General features: G+C 41.8%; 1 long non-coding RNA gene across 1 annotated transcript; it reads right to left on the reverse strand.

Moving 5' to 3' along the window:
• Positions 1 to 1,568: 1,568 nt before the first annotated feature.
• On the reverse strand, positions 1,569 to 13,963 carry LOC140595591 (uncharacterized). Its single transcript, XR_011997304.1, has 3 exons — positions 13,833 to 13,963; positions 13,057 to 13,223; positions 1,569 to 1,737 (listed from the first exon to the last, which is right to left on the reverse strand). It is a non-coding gene; the product is annotated as an uncharacterized lncRNA (long non-coding RNA).
• Positions 13,964 to 18,850: the final 4,887 nt, after the last annotated feature.

The raw sequence follows: 18,850 nt of genomic DNA on the forward strand, positions 1-18,850 counted from the left end.
GTGCTTGGGTGGTGGCAGTCCCAACTGCTGAGCTGGCTGAGGAGGAGCAAGGCAGAGCTGGCAAGTTGCCTGGGCTGCTCTTTTCCTGGGAAAGAGGAGGAAGAGGTTCTGGAGGCATCGTGTGAGCACAGGACTCAAAAGACAACCTGCGGGGGCAATCTCCAGCAAGCACCAGCTCAGGAAGAAAGTCCAGGGCATAATTATGTCTGCTGTAATTGCCAATTTGTCCATGTCAGCAGGACAGCCACATCTAATTCACGGTGCATAAGCAGACATGCTCGTGGTGGGGCTGAGAATACGGCGAGACCACAGACTGTAGCAGCCAGTGAGCAGGGGCCTCGTGTGAGCCATCCCTAGGTCAGGCTCATCGAGGGATGGGTTTGTCCTGCAGCAGAATTCTCCTCTCTTCCCACCCAGGGGAGCGGAAGAAGGAAGTGAGGTTGTCTTTTCTAGGAGCTTTAGGCATGACCATTTTATTATTGTGTTTATCAGAACACTTTTTAGGGTGACAAGGAATAATCCCTACATCTTGCACTCCCTGTTGACAACTCCAACAGGAGACAACTTCATTAAAAAGGCTTCTCATGTCTCTCCTCTCTCCGTTTTGTGGAGATGTCATACAGATTGGCAGGAGCTGGAAATCTCTGAAAATCGGCCAAAGAAATCAAGGAGAACTGTGCCTCATGAATTGTGTGCCAGTGATAAGCTGAGGGAGAGGTGATGTCCAGACTGAGCAGAGTCAGGATGCACTCCCCCTCGCTCCTTTCAGCTGCTCTTGTCAAATTCCCAGAGGCTCTACTAAAAGTTTGGTCAGAGGTTCTCAGACTTGAACAGGCAACAGCCATCCCCTGGGGTGTGGGCTAAATCCCCAAATTGCTGGGCTCCACCCCCAATGTTTCTGAACTGGTAGGTCTATAGATCTGGATTGGATCACAGGAACTTATGTTTCTGTTGAGGTCCCAGAAAACGCTGTTGCTTCTGGTCCAGGGACTGCATTTTGAGAACCAGTGAGCTAGGACGACCTGTGTGCAGCTGGGATTCAGAATGTAAAGAGAAGCATCATGAAGGAACTCACCCCATCTTTATTTTGTGAACACAGTATCTTTGTTCTATAATTTGACTAGTCTCTTAAAAATAGATTCCCAGAAGCAGGATTTATTGACCCAAAGGATATAAACATCTTTATGGCTCCTGACAATTATTTCCAAATTGCTTTCCAAACTGGGCCAATTTATGACAGCATCATCATAGATGAATACTGAATACTAGTACTTTCATGACCAGAACTGAATATTAATAATTTGTTTTACTTATTTCATAGAGAAAATAATGATGATGATGTCACTCAAAAACATCTTTGATTACTCTGTATAGTGGGAATATTGTTGCCAAGTTTATATCACCATCTTAATTTGTTTATTAATATTAATTAAGAAGACAAAAGAAAATTCTATCACCTAATTGGGTTTATTGAGAATTCCTTTCCAGAGTCTTAAGAAATGAAACCCACATTCCCACAGGTTAGGAGAAACATTTGGAAGTTGCCCATCCAAGGATGAGGTCTTTGAGGTGCCTAGAGGCTGGCTTCCTTGGCTGATAGAGCAAGAGAGACACATATTGGTAGAGATAAAAGGGAGCAATAGATCCCAGTCCTCACTGCTGTCATGGATCTCATCACATAGTGTCCAAAGAGCGATGGAATCCAGGTGCGGTTCTTCAGAGTTGATGCTGAGGTCCCTAGAGGAAGTAATTGGGCCATGGTCACGTTTAGTTGATGGCAGGGCTGGGTCAGCCCATGTCTCTCTCTTTTCATTGAAATCCTTCTTTTCTTCCTCTTGAAATAAAGTAAAACTTACAAATAGTAAGTTATACAATAAAATATATAAATCTTCAGTGTATAGCTCAATTAATTTTTACATATGTCCTCAGCTATTAACTGCCACCCAGAATGAGGTGAACAATATTGGCTGCAAACCAACTGGCGCCTTAATACCCTCTCCCAATCAACATTTCCCCAGAGGAAACCACTGCTCTGACCTCCATCACCATAGATGAGGCATGCTTGCTACAAACTCTAACTGAAAATGTGTCCCTTTTTGGTCTGGCTTCTTTCCCCTCAGCATTTTGCTTCATGTGGCAGTAATTCATCCTTTTTCTTTATGCATAGTGTTCTATCCTATGTCATGACTTATTGACATACTCTCCTGTCAAAGATAGTAGGGTTACCCTCAGTTTGGGACTATTATCAATTAAGCTTCTCTGAACATTCACGTACATATCTCCTGGTGGACATGCACACTCATTTCCCTTAGATGTATTCTCAGGAATAGAAGTACTGGGTCACAGGATAGACAGATACTTAAGTTTAGTAAATACTGCCAAAGGTTTCCAAAGTGGCCATACCAATTCACACTCCTGCAAGCAGTATGTGACCATTCTGGTAGCTCCAAACCCTCACCAGCACTTGAAACTCTTGTTCCTATTGATTTAGACATTCCAGTGGGGCTGTGGAAGTTTCTTACCGTGCTTCAGTGCTCTTTCTACACATCTGAAAAATTCACATTCTAAGAATGAGAATAGCAGAATTTTCCTTGCTGGGGGAAAGATCTCCATCAATGTCACCCAAATGAAAACCCCAGATTTGGAGAGTGTAAGGGACACTCACTGGGTCGCCTCTACTTGGATCAGCAGAGGCTGCTCAGGAGAAATCAGGAACACATCACATAAAGACAGTGATGCCCAGTAGGAATGTGGTACATGCCTGAAAGCCTGGAAAGGAGAGAGAAGATAAATAAGAGAGCATAAAGGAGGGGAAGAGGAGGGAAGTAGGAAAAAGCCTCCATTTATCAAAATGGTACTATACACCAGGTGCTAGGTAGTCAGAAATCAGCACTCAAACTGCTCATAAAACAAAAGCAACTTGTTTGTCTTTTCCTTTGCTGCTCGGGGTAAACTAGAGGTCAGAAACCGTGCCCTTCACAGGTTGTGACATGCAAACATTTTGCAGTTGCTACCAGCATAGACTTTCTTCTCATTACTGATGAGATGTTTCCCAGGTGCCCAGTGGTATACTGTGGGGTAGTACAGGAAAATCCTCCCATGATGGAACCAGAAGCCATGGAGGAAAACAGGAAAGAGGGGACATCCCAAAGGGCATGGGCCTAAACTAGGAGCAAGCTGAAGACAAGGGCTGCTGCCTGGGAGGCCACAGGGCAGCGGACAGAGAGAAGAGCACCGTGTGGGTGTGCACCAGTAGCATTCCTCACCTCATCTAAGCACCACAACACAAGGCTCTGTCTCATTCCCTGCATCTCATTCTTGGCACCTAAGCCAGTGCCTGCCGCAACATGGGTGCTCAATAAACACTTGTCAAAGGAAAAAATGATAACTTCCCTTACTTTGCTAGAGAAAACTTATATACAGTTGCTGCTTGAAAATAGCATTCACTCTCCACTTCTGTGCTGTTTGCTCAAAGAAAATAAAAGTTTGATGGTGTTCTGCATTGCCAATGTTAGGGATATGCTAATGCCACTGTGCTTTTCCGATCAGCTAACAAGCATCCTTGAGCGTCCATAGTAAGCAGGGAAGCAGGAGAGAGGTAAGCATGATGTCACCTGGTGTTGCCCCATGTGGGCTCTCTTCCATGTGTTTCTCACATTGCCTTGGCCTTCCCCAATCTGACTCCTCTGGATAAAAGAGAATCAGAGCCTCCCTGGTGCAGCCAAGCAGCAGTGAGTGGAGGTAGAAGCCAACTTCGTCCCCTTCCCTCTTGGGCTACATGCAGCACAAAACTTGCTGTGGCACTGGACCCCTGGGACACAGCAGCTCTCCAAGCAGCCGGGCTCATTACAGAAGCTTCAGTTACTCTGATGCTAAGCTCAGAAACAGGCCTGACCTCTGTTGGATTTGTCTTGGAGATTCTTGATTTTAATTTGATCTGAGTAATTCAAACCATGGCCCAAGTGTCCTAATCGGTGCTGTCACTTGGTAAGCTGTCATAAAATCAAAGATGTCCCTCCAAGATGGTTATGATTGTTAGGGTGGGGCTATTCTCAGCTCTGGCTCTGAACTCATCTTATCGAGAACAGAAACATGCAGTGATGCTCTCTGCCTCCAACCAAAAAGCCAACTGCCCTCTACAAGATGAGCCTGCTATGCTTTTTCAAGTTCAGCTGCCATTAATGGCTGCAGCTGGGGAGAGCCCACACACACCATTCTCACCTCCACACCTCTGTTCCCATGTAAGTCACCACTCCCTGCTTCCTCAAGGCTCATTGGGAATGCTTCTAGCCTCTGCCCTTTTGAACCCTACCCCACACAAGTTCATTTTGGGCGGCATCTCCCCTGAGAATATTCACCTGACAACCTCATCCCCAGGGAGTACATCCTCCGCCACAATGAAAACAAACTGTGTCTGCAACACTCAGTTTGTTTCTTAAACACATATTCAGTTAACAATACAAGACCATACATTTTGTATCTTGTCGCTCCAACTAGAATTCAGGATTCAAGCCTCAAATATCTTTACATCCCTCCCAGACTCTTGAAATGAGTAGGTATTCAATAGCTGTTGAGAAAGGTTTTTTAATGGGAAGACATTTTGCAGGCATCCTGTTGAAAATCAAACCTCTATGCACCTAACAATTCTGCAAACCAAAACCATAATTAGGTGGAAATCTAATGTGACCCTAACTCCAAAACACTGGGCGTGGCACGTGGGTGCCCACACCTGTATGTATGCACTAACTGGAACATTAGTGGCGCCTTCAAACTCTGAACACAGAGGCTAGGGCCATTCTGGTAAAGATGTCTTGGCATTTCCTTCAAAACAACCAGTCAGGACTTTGGAAAACCATCTCATTCCACTTTGATTTTTCCGATATAAAATTCCTTCCCAGAGATTCTTGGGTAATCTCTTCCTTGTTAGGCTTCTATGTACACATACATGTCAGTATCAAACTTCGACAAGTGCTCGATCAGCTGCTGTTTTTATCTGTAATACCACACACTGCTTTCAACCTGTCACTCTGGAACACCCAGTGCCCATCAAATCCCTCACTCTACAACCGCTGTCATGTGTATACCGCTACCACTAAAACATAACTTTCAGCCAACCTGTTTCACACATTCCTGACCTGTATTATTAACTCAAGGGGAAGGGATGGTAGGTGTGTGTTTAACACATATGCAGAACATGTATCTACATCCTAGCTGCACTCTGGAAGACCACTTAAGGCTACTGAGAATAGCTTTACTAATAAATGCCACCCACAATAGGTGGAATGGTTTATATGTTTACCCAATGACCAATTTAATTTTCATAGAAAAAACCATACTTGTGCGGTCAGAAAAATGTAAATTATGCTTGTTTTCTCTCTTGCTCACAAGGCTAATCTTTATATATATACATATTTTTTACCTTTTGTACTTCTAAATTTTTTTCAAACAAAGATGGAAACGTCCCACATAAACTCATGATTCTAGAGCTTTTTAAAAAAAATAAATTAAGATAAAGGGCAAAAGATAAGAGAGTAAGTTGAAACCAGGGGTGGCGAATTGCATTTTATGAAAATAGACGCAATGCTCTCTCCCATCCTGCAGTGATCTGGATATTGCTGTCATCAGGAAGGAAGGTCTGTGTCCCCTCTCCTTGTTGGGTGGGCCCCTGCCTCCCTTGTCAGCAACAGAGTATGGGAGAAGCAAAAAGACATTTCAGCTTCTGCCTTGTCCAGTGAAATACCTTCCCCAACCTCTAAGCTGCTATGTGACAAAGTACCCCAGAATAACCAGGCTGTGAGGCAGCACCAGCCACGAGGAGAAGCCCCAGGTAAGATCAGTAGTCCTGATCTTCCTCAGGACGTCCCAGGCTCCAGGGGTAGAGTCCCTCGCCCTGAGCTGAGGCCCCAAACATCAAGCAGATTCAAATTGTTCCCACTGTGTGCCCTTTTCATGATTACTGACCCGCAGATCCATAAGCTTAGTAAAATCATCACTGTTTCACTCCACTAAATTTGGAGTAATCTGCTCTGAGCCAGTAGTAACCAGAAGACCTAGTGAGGATTGTTTGCAGACTCACTGAACAAGATTTTCTACATTGACCTGTGAGTACTTAGATTCCTTTGTCTATCCCAAGAGATCACAACAAAAACAACAATCACAGAGCCGCAGAACCCTTGTGCTGTTCTAGAAGTCAAAAAGCTTGCCTTCTCATTCCAGCCCTGTCACGAAAGAAATTTATCATTTTGAGAACAATTAATACCTGCGTGATGCTTTACCTTTTACCGACATCCTTGCACATTTATAATTTTTCTTTGCCAAACCCTTGTGAAGCAGAGCAAGTGTTCATCTCTCTCCACCTTACTTTCCACACAGTAAGATGAAGACAATGTCCATTCTCGCTAATTCCTAAGGTTTTTTTAAAACTCAAATGAGGACAGTTGAAGGACAAAAAATAAGGATTTGTCAGCTAGAGACAGAAAAAGCACAGACACAACATATTGATCTCTGTTAGGCTTACAGAGTCAAGAGCTACGCAAACACACATTCTAATATAGATTTCATATTCTTGCCACCCTGGAATAAATATACTAGAATTAAAAAAAAAAAAAAAAGCTCAAACCTGGAAGGAGATGCTTCCTTTTCCTGCCAAGTAATTTACAGAGAATCAGTCCATCCCTTCCCGCTTCATCCACGGGATCCTTTCAGTTGGATCACAGGTGGAGGCCCACATCTCCTGTGCATCCCAGCCATCTTGACTATGTTCACCTGAGCCACATCACAGAAAACAGATGTGCAAAACCGCTGCACCTGGTAAGGCCTGAGCATGCAGGAGGCAGAGTGAAGGGGGAGAGCAAATGTAGATGAGTAGGAGAAAGCAAATCCTAGTGATAAACTCTACATTCACCTCTTACTTCACCTCCCAGGGAGCCTCTTTTTGGAACAAAGCTAAAGAGCTGAGATGTTTAATTCCAACAAGGAGAATGATCTTTAAGACCGATAAAGGAGAATCAAATAGGAATGTAGATAGCCTGAAGCAGCCAAGTCACCTGTGGGTCCTTAGCTCAGAGAGAGCAAAGAACATGGTGCCAGGAGTCTGAAGACCTGGGTTAGCATTGCAGGTCTGCCACTGACTAATTCTGGGTAAGCCCCTCCTGGGTCTTGCCCATTGCTATATCCCTAGCATTGGCATGTGTGCACATAGAAGATGCCCAAGATAAGTTTATTCAATCAGTAGATGAGTTTCCTTAATGTGATAGCTAAGATTGTGGGTTTTGCAGTTGAATAAACTAAATTCAAATTCAAACTCCATCCTTTGCTATTGGCTACTCAACTCCCTCAGCTTGTGCATCTGGAAATCAGGGATAATAACCACACCTTCCTATAGCAGGGGCAGCTGATGTTTTGCTCATCCCTCTCCCCACATTCCCTGGGCATAACTGAGTTTCCAACTGGAGTTGGCAGCTTTCCACCTTAAACACCTAAGCTCTTTCTTATCAGCTGGAGGGTGTTCTCTTGCACCCAAAGAGCCTTCTTTCCAGAGAGAGTTATGCCCCATGTGGAGTCTATGGATGAATGTCCCAGTCTCTCTCCATGATCTGGTCAGGCAATTCTGACATGTGTTCTCCAGCAGGACTGAGTGAGGCCCAGCAACCTTTTCATTAGCACAACCTTCACTGGCTTTTCTACATGTGTCACTTTCCCCTAAATAAACTCGGTTGTGCTCTCCAAATGAACTACCTGCACCCAAGCCCTTGTCTCTGAGTACTCTTTGGGATGTTATGGGCTGAATTGTATCTTCCCCAAATTCATATTGAATTGAAGCCCTAAGTCCCCATTACCTCTGAATGTGACTATATTTGGAAATAGGGCCTTTAAAGAGGAGATTAAGTTAAAATGAGGTTGTTAGAGTGGGCCCTAATCCTGTCTGACTGATGTCCTTAATTTAAAATCAAATAAAATTTAAAATTCACTTTCTCAGTCACATTCTTCACATTTCAAGTGCTCAAGAGCCACACATGCCTAGTGGCTACTGCATTAGACAGCAGAAAAAAACATTCCCAACATCAAAGAAAGTTCTATTGGCTAGCACTGGTAGAGAGGAAAAAATAAATTCCTACTCTACATGATTCAATCAATTACAAATGCCATCCAATAATGATGATATTTCCTGAAAATATACTCAAAAGTCCATGCCGTGGGAGGCTAGTCTTTGCTTCCAAAGGACAGTACAGTGATTCCAGACATCCAAATACTGCCAATAATAACAAGGACATCCTTTCATTCCAATAACACCATTGGATGCCTACTCTGTAAAAGTCAAAATGCTGGACAGCAAGTTACATAAAGATGGAAAAGCCACAGGTTCCAATCTTAAGAAGCTTACAGTTGAATTGGAGGGATAATAGATAGACATGAATAGCCACAATACATAGAAGACTGGGAGCAGCAATACATGAGAAGTGGCTGTCCTAATAGCAGCTAGCGTGAGTTGAGCACTTAACATGTGCCAGTGTGGAGCCAAGAGTTTCATATGCATGCGCTCATTGAATTTAAATAAAAACCATGGTAAGTATATGCTGTTATTACCTTCATTTTACAGAAAAAGAAATTGAGGCACTTCATTAATCTTTTTAAAGACTGTGCCCAGGGTTACACAGCTTATAAGTAGTGAACCCAAGCAGCCAGACCTGGGACCAATCTTCTAAATCCCTGATAGTTAGGATGGCAACAATGTGGCTCATGGTGGAACACTAACGAGACTAAAATCATGGGAACACCCATTTGAAAAATTTGAAGCTTACACCCCCCACTCCTACATACTTGTCTTAGTTTGGGTTTCCTCCAAGCAGACAGTGAACCAAGGGCTGAGGTGCAAGTGTTTTATTTGGGCAAATGATCTCAGAAAGCAGGACTGAAGGAGATAGAAGAGCAGAACAGTGAAGGTGGAAAAACCAACATCATGGTGTATTATTGAGGTCACTGTCCTGAGCAACGAGGAATCACTTCCACACATACATGATGCCTCCCACAGTTGCCATCTAAAACACAGGAGACTATCCACCAGCTCCCAGACTTCACTGGCCAGCCTCAGTCTTCCTAACACCCAGAAGCATTAATGTTACCCCACTTCTAGTCTGCACTGCATGGCTATGCCAACTCCTATGACCTCAGAGCAGACCCAAAGGCAGAATGTAGGAAGACACATCGCAGCTGTGTACACTGTACAGCATGAAGTGAATCTAAAACCTCCCAGGCAGCTGCAGATGCTTCAGAGGAAGAAGAGACATGACATAGGTGTCAGGAGTACCTAGTGTATCACTCAGATTTCTCTCCTTTGGACTTACTTGATTGACTTTTCCAAGCACGTTTGTGGCTTAGGCCTTAGGGATGCCCTGGCCAAAAGAGGACACCACTTTTGCCTTCATGGAGCTTACAATCCAGTTGAAATTTATTTCTGACCAGTTTTTAAATTGGAATCTTCCCAGTGTCCGTCAAAGTGCTGGGACCTACCCCCAAGAACCACCCACTGCTGTACAAACCACTGAGTTCCTTTTCTGGTTACACAACTGCTTTCCCAGGAACTGGCTGTGTCCCAGCAGCTACTAAGCATTTTCCTCCCAAACTTTAGTTGGCAGAATTTCATTACTTTAACCTCATTTCAGCTACCGGAAAATATCATGCACTTCTCCGCTGGGCCCAAAAACATTACTCAGAAAGAAATGAACATGAGGGAGAGAGGAGAAAACCCACAGAAGCAAAATCATTAGGATCGTCTGTTCCGGAGCCAGGATGCGTCCATTGTCATTTCATCTTTGTGCATATTTACCCAAGACTTTTCAGTTCTACTCTGAATTCCTAAGTTTGAAGTTTTCTTGAGGGAAGAAGGAAGATGAGAAAATCTACTTCATTAAAGTCTAAGGTTTTCACTTGAAGTTTGGCAACTTCCTTACATTACTGAGCTCCAGGGGTGGGGTTTCTCATATGAAATAATTTTTTTAAGGGGAGAAGGGAAGGACTCTAAACAAAGCATGAAAATTAAAGCATTAAATTAGAATCCAGTTTTTATAGAGACAGAGAAGCTTTAAAACTTCTTCCCAAAGGGGGCTGTGATTTGAAGCATTTTACAGTAGGCAACTGGTGACCACTGAAATATGAGGTATGAGGTACAGTATCCCTCAAAGTTCTGATGAAAGAAGCCTACTAAATGTGGTCACATCAATAATGGAGAATTTCTGACCCTCATTTTATTGATTTCTATAGTATGTCTCTGATAACTGCCCATTGATCAGCTTCCACTCCCACCCCCACAGAATTAGCCTAGTTAAATCCATAATTCAGAGATTTGTGCTAAAGAGACAAAAGTTAGTAGGTTAGATCTATATCCAATTAACTTATTTTGTTCTATTATTGATACTGTCAACCTTTGACATTACCTTACAATGTAGGCCACTGATCAGAATGGAGGTAGATGGATCAGAGGAGCTAGTCCTCAATACCACAAAGACATATGTCTCACCATGGCAGGTCAAGAGTATGGTACAGGGCAGCCCGGATGGCTCAGCAGTTTAGTGCTGCCTTTGGCCCAGGCCTGATCCTGGAGACCCGGGATCAAGTCCTATGTCGGGCTCCCTGCATGGAGCCTGCTTCTCCCTTTGCTTGTGTCTCTGCCTCTCTCTCTTTCTCTCTCTCTCTCTCTATCTGTGTGTGTGTGTGTGTGTGTGTGCCTCATGAATAAATAAATAAAATCTTTAAAAAAGGAGTATGGTACATTGTCACCTTCACAGGTGTAAATAATGGTGTTGGCTTGGATCTATCTGGATGTTATCTCGTGAGAGATTACATTAGGTCTGGAAACACCTCTTCCAATTACAAGTCTAAGACAGCCCTTTGCCACAGAACAAAAATGTTTAAAAAGCTTATATCCATATCCACAAAGGCCACTTAATTTTTGGTTAGTTGATATTGTTGACACAACCTTTAGATGGCTCTTCAACTCAAAGAACATTCTAATCTTTTTTCCCCATTACTTCTCACTTGGAATCTAGCCCTGTGTGTTTTCCTCTAATCACGAAACCATTTCTCATGGCAGAAATAACTTCTCTTCAGAAGTTCCATGAAAGAGCAGTAAATCTATGCCCTTCTCCTCTAAGAGGTTAAAGAATGTGAGAAGTTAGCCAAAATCATATAAGTAGTACCACAAATGCAACAAAATAAGAAAAAGAAATGTATGTAAACATTAGAAAAGAAGAAAGAGAAATATCATTGCTTGCAGATGACATGGTGATTTAACTAGAAAATCAAAGAGAATTTTAGGGTTCAGAAGTAGTTCCATCAAAGTGGTCAAAAGGAGTATCCAAAATCTATAAATGATCAAGCTCAACACCCAAAGAATAATCCAATCAAGAAATGGGCAGAAGACATGAACAGACATTTCTCCAAAGAAGACATACAAATTGCCAACAGGTACATGAGTAAATACTCAACATTACTCAACATCAGAGAAATATAAATCAAAACCACAATGAGACACCACCTAACACCAGTCAGAATGGCTAAAATCAACAACTCAGGAAACAACAAGTGTTGGTGAGGGTGAGGAGAAATCACCTTACACTGTAGGAATGCAAGCTGGTCCAGCCACTCTGGAAAACAGTATGGAGATTCCTTAAAAAGTTAAAAATAGAGCTACCCTATAACCCAGCAATTCCACTACTAGGTATTTACACAAAGGTTACAAACGTTGTGATCCAAAGGGGAACCTGCACCCTAATGTTTATAGCGGCAATGTCCACAATAGCCAAACTATGGAAAGAGCCCAGATGTCCATCAACAGATAAACGGATAAAGAAGATATGAGATAGATATAGTTATAGATATAGATACAGATATAAAATGTAATATTATTCAGCCATCAGAAAATGAAATCTTGCCATTTGTAATGATGTGGATGGAACTAGAGGGTGTTATGCTAAGCAAAATAAGTCAGTCAGAGAAGGACAACTATCATAAGATCTCCCTCATATGTGGAATTTGAGAAACAAAACAGGAACATAGAGGAAGGGAGGGAAAAATAAAACAAGATGTGATCAGAGAGGGAGACAAACCATAAGAGACTCTTAACTATAGGAAACCAACTGAGGTTCCTGGAGGGGAGAAGGGTGGAAAGATGGAGTAACAGGATGATGGGCATTAAGGAGGACAGGTGATGAAATGAGCACTGGGTGTTATATACAACTGATGAATCACTGAACTCTACCTCTGAAACCAGCAATACACTATATACTAATTAACTAAATTTAAATTAAAAATGCAAATAAAAAAATAAATTTAAGAAAGTGATCAAAGGAACATCAGCACTTAAAAATCAGTAGCTTTCCTACACACCAAAGCTAACCAATCACAAAATCTAATAGAATAATAGATTCTATTCACAAAAGAAATAAAATTATGAAACTGGCTTAAAATAATGGTCACGGAAAGTTCTAAAACTTTATGAAAAAAATAAAAACTTACTTAAAGCTACAAAATAAGACTTAATTAAAGGCCCAGCAATTATGTTGCAAGGTATTTTATCTTAGAGAAAAACAAGTTTATCTGTGTATAACAACTCATGTTTTACGACATTCTTTGTGATACAGAAAAGTTAAAAACAACCTAAATCTTCATTAGTAGATGATTAATTGCATAAACTATGAAACAATGATACTAAGGAAAAGATTGAGTACTGACATAGGAAAATCTATAAGATACATAGCTAAGGATAAAAAGCAAGCTGCAAGACAATAAATATAGAATAATCTCATTTATTAAATAAAATATGTACAAAACACAAAGGCCTGTTTATGAATATATAGAATGTTTAGTACATACATATATAATATTATATGTAATATATGTACATATACATATATACATATGTATATACTATATATAATGGCACCTTTACTTCTTATCTCTTTGCTTGAATATTTCCACAATTAAGATCTTATGGATGCATTACTTAACTAAAAATAGTGCATTCATAAAAGGAAAAGAAAAATAAGAAAGACTACGTACAGCTTTGTACTCCTTTGGTGTCCCTCCTCCACTCCTGGTCAGTACCCCACCAGGGGTGAGTCCTAGAATGTATAAAATACAATACCATGGAGCATAGAATCTTCCTCTGGAATGGTTGCTGGGAGGGGGACCAGTTGGCCAATCCACAAGGTCCTGGTGAATTAAACCTTGACCAAAGGAAAAATGGGAGTCAGGAGACCAAGAAAGAATGTCCCTGAGAGGCCGAAATCTTTCCAATTCCAGTTATTTATCACCTTTTTCCCCTGTATGAAATGCCTTCTTTTCCATATAGGTATCAATCCTAGATAGGTCCTCAGCACTTACCCAGTGCAAAATACTGTACTAGGTCCTTGAAGGACTCAGAGAGGCATTAGATCGGCAGTCCTTGTCCCCATGGCATCTACTACTACCACTGCAATCCTACTGGATAAAGCAGGCAGAGAAGTCCAACAAAGCAAGAGTTAGCCAAGACACGAGATCAGGAAAAAGGAGAAGTGATGGGGCGGGGCTGGATCCATCACTCTCCTGTGTTCTCAGGTCTAACTCCCAGACCCTTCTCAGCTTACTCCATCTAAACTCTTGCTACGTATTATAAACCCTAGTTTATATTAGGGTTATTATTTTCCATTTTAATAGGAAGAACCAAATTTTCTAATGCCAGGCACAGTACTCTCCACTTACTTGCATCATCTCACTCAATCTTCACAACAGTGTGGGTGCAATTTTCCCTACAGCACCAATAAGGCAACTGAGGCAAGCATAATTAGGTTACCTACCCAAGGTCACAAAGCTTCGTGGGCTTGGCAAGTAAGGATCAACTTCTCCTTACATGGATGAGGGTAAAGAGAAGCTATCATAGTCTCAGGGAGACCAGGAGAGGAGCAGCCCAAGGGAGGCCTCCAATGGCAAAGAAAAAATCCTTGGGAAAGAAGAGAAATTGCTGCTGGTCCTGAGAAAAGAACCCCCAATGAACCAATGACTTGCTATTTCCTGTTATTAAAACTGCCCAGCTGCCATAGCAACAAGTGCAGAGAGCGCTTGCACTCCCTCTCAAGAAAATATTTATGACTCTACTAAAGATACACACTGGGTACCTCATGTAAACAGTGACAGGCATTTTGCTGTCTTCCTGAGCAAGGCTGTCTCTGTTTTCTTTTGTCACTTTAAGTGACAATTCCCAATAATTCCTCTCTCAGGGCAGGGAGGAAAGGATGAGGAAAAAGTTGGACTTGAGTTTGATAAGATTCTAGGGACTGTTCTGGTTTAGAGTTTGAAGGTACTCTTCCAGCAAAGCTCAGGATTATACTGAGTAGTTTTCCACCTTAGTCTTCTCTCCCTCTCTCTTTATTCTTCCTCTCCTATTTCACTCCACCGTGACCACAATTCTAAGTACTTTTGGTCACCAAGTGAGTGCTCTGTAGACTGAGGACTGGGGCAGTGCATAATCCGTGTGTGTGTGTGTGTGTGTGTGTGTGTGTGTGTGTGTGTGTAGGCAGAGAAGGGAGCTATCTAGAGCTGGAGTCCCAAGAATTCCATCTTGCAGAGCCAGCAATTAGCTCAAATAATTAGCTTTACTACAAGCAGTTGGAATTCTGGATCTGAGTACCTGAAATGGGAAATACCACATAGAATGGAAAACAGAGTTAAAAATTGTTAGCTAAGTTTGAGACTGTGGGTGAAGAAAAGGAACTGGAAGTGGGTATCAAGTGATAGGAAAAAGAACAGCACAAACTGGCTTGACCTAGGAGCAAGGCCTAGAAGCAGCAGACAGGGAGCCCAAGGTCAGCTCAAATTGAAGCCCTGAGTAGGCCAGGCCATCAGTATGTGGGGCATGTTTTCCAAGGAACTTTGCACAGAGGACTGACCTTTGGCTGGAGATCATGATCAAATCTGCTTAAGGTGAGGAGGCTGATCCTTAGCAGCCAGGACCATCTCTGCCAATCAAGCCTCACTCAGGTCCTAGGAGGAAAAGGCCAAGGAAAAATACTGAATCTCTGAAATTTGAACAAGTGCAGAAGAATGCATTTGCCCCGTGGTGGTCCCTGCTATTTTTTCCAGACTATAATCCTTTGCCTCTTTTTTTTTTAAAGACTCCATTCATTTATTCATGAGAGACACAGAGAGAGAGAGAGAGGCAAAGACACAGGCAGAGGGAGAAGCAAGCTCCATGCAGGGAGCCTGATGTGGGACTTGATCCCTGGTCTCCCGGATCACACCCTGGGCCAAAGGCGGCGCTAAACCGCTGAGCCATCCAGGCTGCCCCTTTGCCTCTTTTTCTGGCAGCTCACCTTGATTTTTGCTGAGCAAACATAAGCCTGCATGTGTGCACATGCATGCACACACATGCGCTCACACACACACACACACACACACACACACACACACACATACTCAGCGCATTTCAAGTTCATTCTGACCTCATTCTCAGCTCCAGGGATGATCATGACTCGGGGCCGACTAATCAGATGCTATTTTCCTACTGGTCATGGGGATTGATTAAAAAATGAGCATAGAAATGGATATCTCCCATTTTTCCCCGAGTCTACTCTCCATCCCTTTGTACCCTGCTCTGTGGCCCAAGAGGAAGACCAGTATGGGCTTCATCAGTATGTTCCCTTATCTTCAAGCTTCTAGTTAGATTCTGCTATTGCCAAATACTGGCAAGAAAGCAGAAGGAGGAAGGAGATCAAGAGTAAGCTACATATTCACCTGGGTTCATTGTGACTGTCAACCAAAGGTCATAGCTCCTGGCAGACAGCCACTTCTGTTTCCAAGCCGAGGAATAATAATAAGATCCCAGTGTTATGAATCCAGAGTTCCCTGTAGTTTCCCTACACAGCACCTATACATTTGAGAATAATCCTTTCAACTCTCCTCAAATCATCCCACTTGAGTGAACCATTTCCTGTTAAGACTCTGACTGGCATGGCAGTAACTGACAACCAGAAACAAGAGCCTGCTCAAGACTTTGGGTGAGACTATTAGAAAAAGATCTCCTTAGACTAAGATAATGTGAGCTGAAGTTGGTGTGGGGAAAGCTGCCTAAGGATCCAGTTCTCTCCTTGAGAACTGAACCAGGAGGAGGGAAAAGAGGAGAGGCACTCCTTCCTGACACCATTCTTTGAACACCTGGATCCGGCCATGCATGACAACTGTCTACCCCCTGGACTTGCAATTATACCAGCCTGTCTTTTACTTAAGCCACTCTGAGTGCATTCTTTCACTCGCAAATGAAATAACCATGACTTACCATTATCTTCACGTCCATCGTGTAGTCTGGCCTGGGTTGAGGGGCACATTTATCCTCAACATGTGACAAGTGATTATGATTGTACTTGTACCCAGCCATCCTTGGGGAGGCATAAGCAGGCCACTGGGAAAGACGGGAAGAGAGATAAAAGCTATCAGCATCCTCTAGTTCCTAGAAATAGAACCTGGATGTCAGCGCGTTATGAGAGTTCAGTTGCTCTCTGTTCCTGAAGAGATAAGTAAGGTCGAGAGGCATGACATGACAAAGCCAGAATTAGAACTGGGACTTCTGCCGCCGAAAGCCACGTGGAGTGGAAACTATTTTCCTCTGAGCCCAAATGTCAAACATGAACAACTCACATAAGAAAGCATTTGTGGTTTGGAGCCACCACAAAAGTGTTTGTCCTTGAAACTTCTAAAAAGTTCATTTTTTCAGAGACAGGTTGGCTCCATATTTCCAGAGTTGGAGGCACCAGGGGGAGAGATGTGGACTCCAACATAAAAAAATCTGGTATTGGTTTCTCAGGCTAAATGGCTTCCAGTCTGCAGGGAGCTTTTAAGAGATTAGGAGTGCGTCAGGAGACAAAACCAAGTACAATCTAATTTCATCTGGATGGCTGTGACACTGCCCCTGCTACAAACAGTTCAAAAGAAGGGGGAAATAAGTTAATTTTCTGCTATTGTTTTTGCCAACTGGACCTGTGAAAATAAAGAAGATCTGCTTGCTAAGGTAAAATATTACTAAAACCATATGGACTATAGGATAAAATGTCACAAGGTTTTGCCTTTTGTTCCTTTACAGCATTATAACTAGATGATGAACCCCAAATCACAACTGCCAACCTCTAATTAAAACTGGAAAAAGCTTTCAGGATGAAATATTAGAATTTTCTGGATCTAATGTTGTAGTCCTACAGCCTCTGCAGAAATGTGCATGAATACATGGGGAAAAAATCATATGAAGCATCTGCAAAATTCAACAGTAAAACACGTTTAGAAAAAAAATCCCAACAAAATTGGAATAGGTGTCTTCTTAGATATAATAAAGCTAATCTCCTGAAGCCCTATATCTAATGCCATACTTAATGGTTAAATATGGAAAATATTTGCATTAATGTTACAAAATATAAGAAGATACCCGTTTTTCTGGCTTCTGTCACATCGTTTTTCAGAACCTAATTAAAATAATAAGATAAACAAAGGGGAAGAGGACAAGAATTGAAAAGAAGATGACAGAACTATTATAATTTGCAGTAAACGTGTTCATCCCCCAAAAAAATTCTAAGGGAAAAATGGTGAAATTACTATAACTATTGATAGAATAGTCAACACTAACAATGACCAAATTAAAATAGAAAAAAAAAAAAAAAACAAGGTAACTATATGAGTGTAGGAATATCTTCACAACATGTGGGTGTGTTGCCACTATGCCCTTTTACTAGTTATGGGTAACTGGATGCAATACTTAATTTCTGATCTCCAGTTGCCTCCTCTGTACACCAGGTTTTAAAATATTGGGAATTCTCAACATACATATCTCTGATACCTAGTACGAAGTCTGAAATGCAGTAAGTCAATATTAGATGCCTTCTCCCTGAAGAGCACTGGTCATGTGCCTCCTCATGATATGTAAAAAGAGCTAAATACACGCATTTAATCATTGAAGAAAATATTCTGTTCAACTATCAGAGAAACTATTCAGCTCATCCCTGTTTAAAACCACAAGCTAACTACTACCAAGGAAGAAGAGAAAGATGTAAGTCATTTGGAGTTTTGTTCAATGGCTAAAATGGGCAAAACATCAAGGCCCTCAGGCTCTCTATTTCATGTTACTCTGATGGCACTGTAACTTCTCTTGAAAAGACCTTACCTACTGAACAAGAAAGACACTTTTTTTTCCCTCCATATTTGTCCCATGGTATTTGAAGTCCTGTGTAGAACCTAAGGACGGGTATTTCAGGGGCCTGTGAAATGACTGTGGCTTTAATACATGCAAGAAAATTGAAAATTTTGAATTTAATAAATATTTAATTAAATGTCTCCAAAATCTAATATTCTGGCAGCTTTTTAATAGCTAGGTTTCATTAAAGATTTTTCACTTTATATAAAAACAACATTTTGGTTAGATTTTTCTCACTATGTGAGTATGAATATATACTCCAGGAATTCATGCAATAATTGCTAATGAATCCTAAATTGGATTCCAAGGAGCCAAATCATTTTAAAGGCAAAGATAATTTAAAAATCCTTTCAAAAAATTTTCAACAGACAGTAATATTGAACATTAGCTGTTATGCTTTTTTTTAAAAAAGGTTTTATTTATTTATTTATTTATTTATTTATTTATTTATTTATTTGGAAGAGAGAGGCAGAGCACGAGTAGGGGGAGAGGCGGAGGGAGAAGCAGACTCCCGGCTGAGCAGGGAGCCCTGAAGGAAGGGCTTGATCGCATGACTTCTGAGATCATGACCTGAGCCGAAGGCAGCCGCCCAACCGACTGAGGCACCCACGCACCCAGATGTAATGCTTTTTAATTGATCTGATT

The sequence above is a fragment of the Vulpes vulpes genome, chromosome 15 (genome assembly GCF_048418805.1).
Source record: "Vulpes vulpes isolate BD-2025 chromosome 15, VulVul3, whole genome shotgun sequence".
NCBI lineage: Eukaryota > Metazoa > Chordata > Mammalia > Carnivora > Canidae > Vulpes > Vulpes vulpes.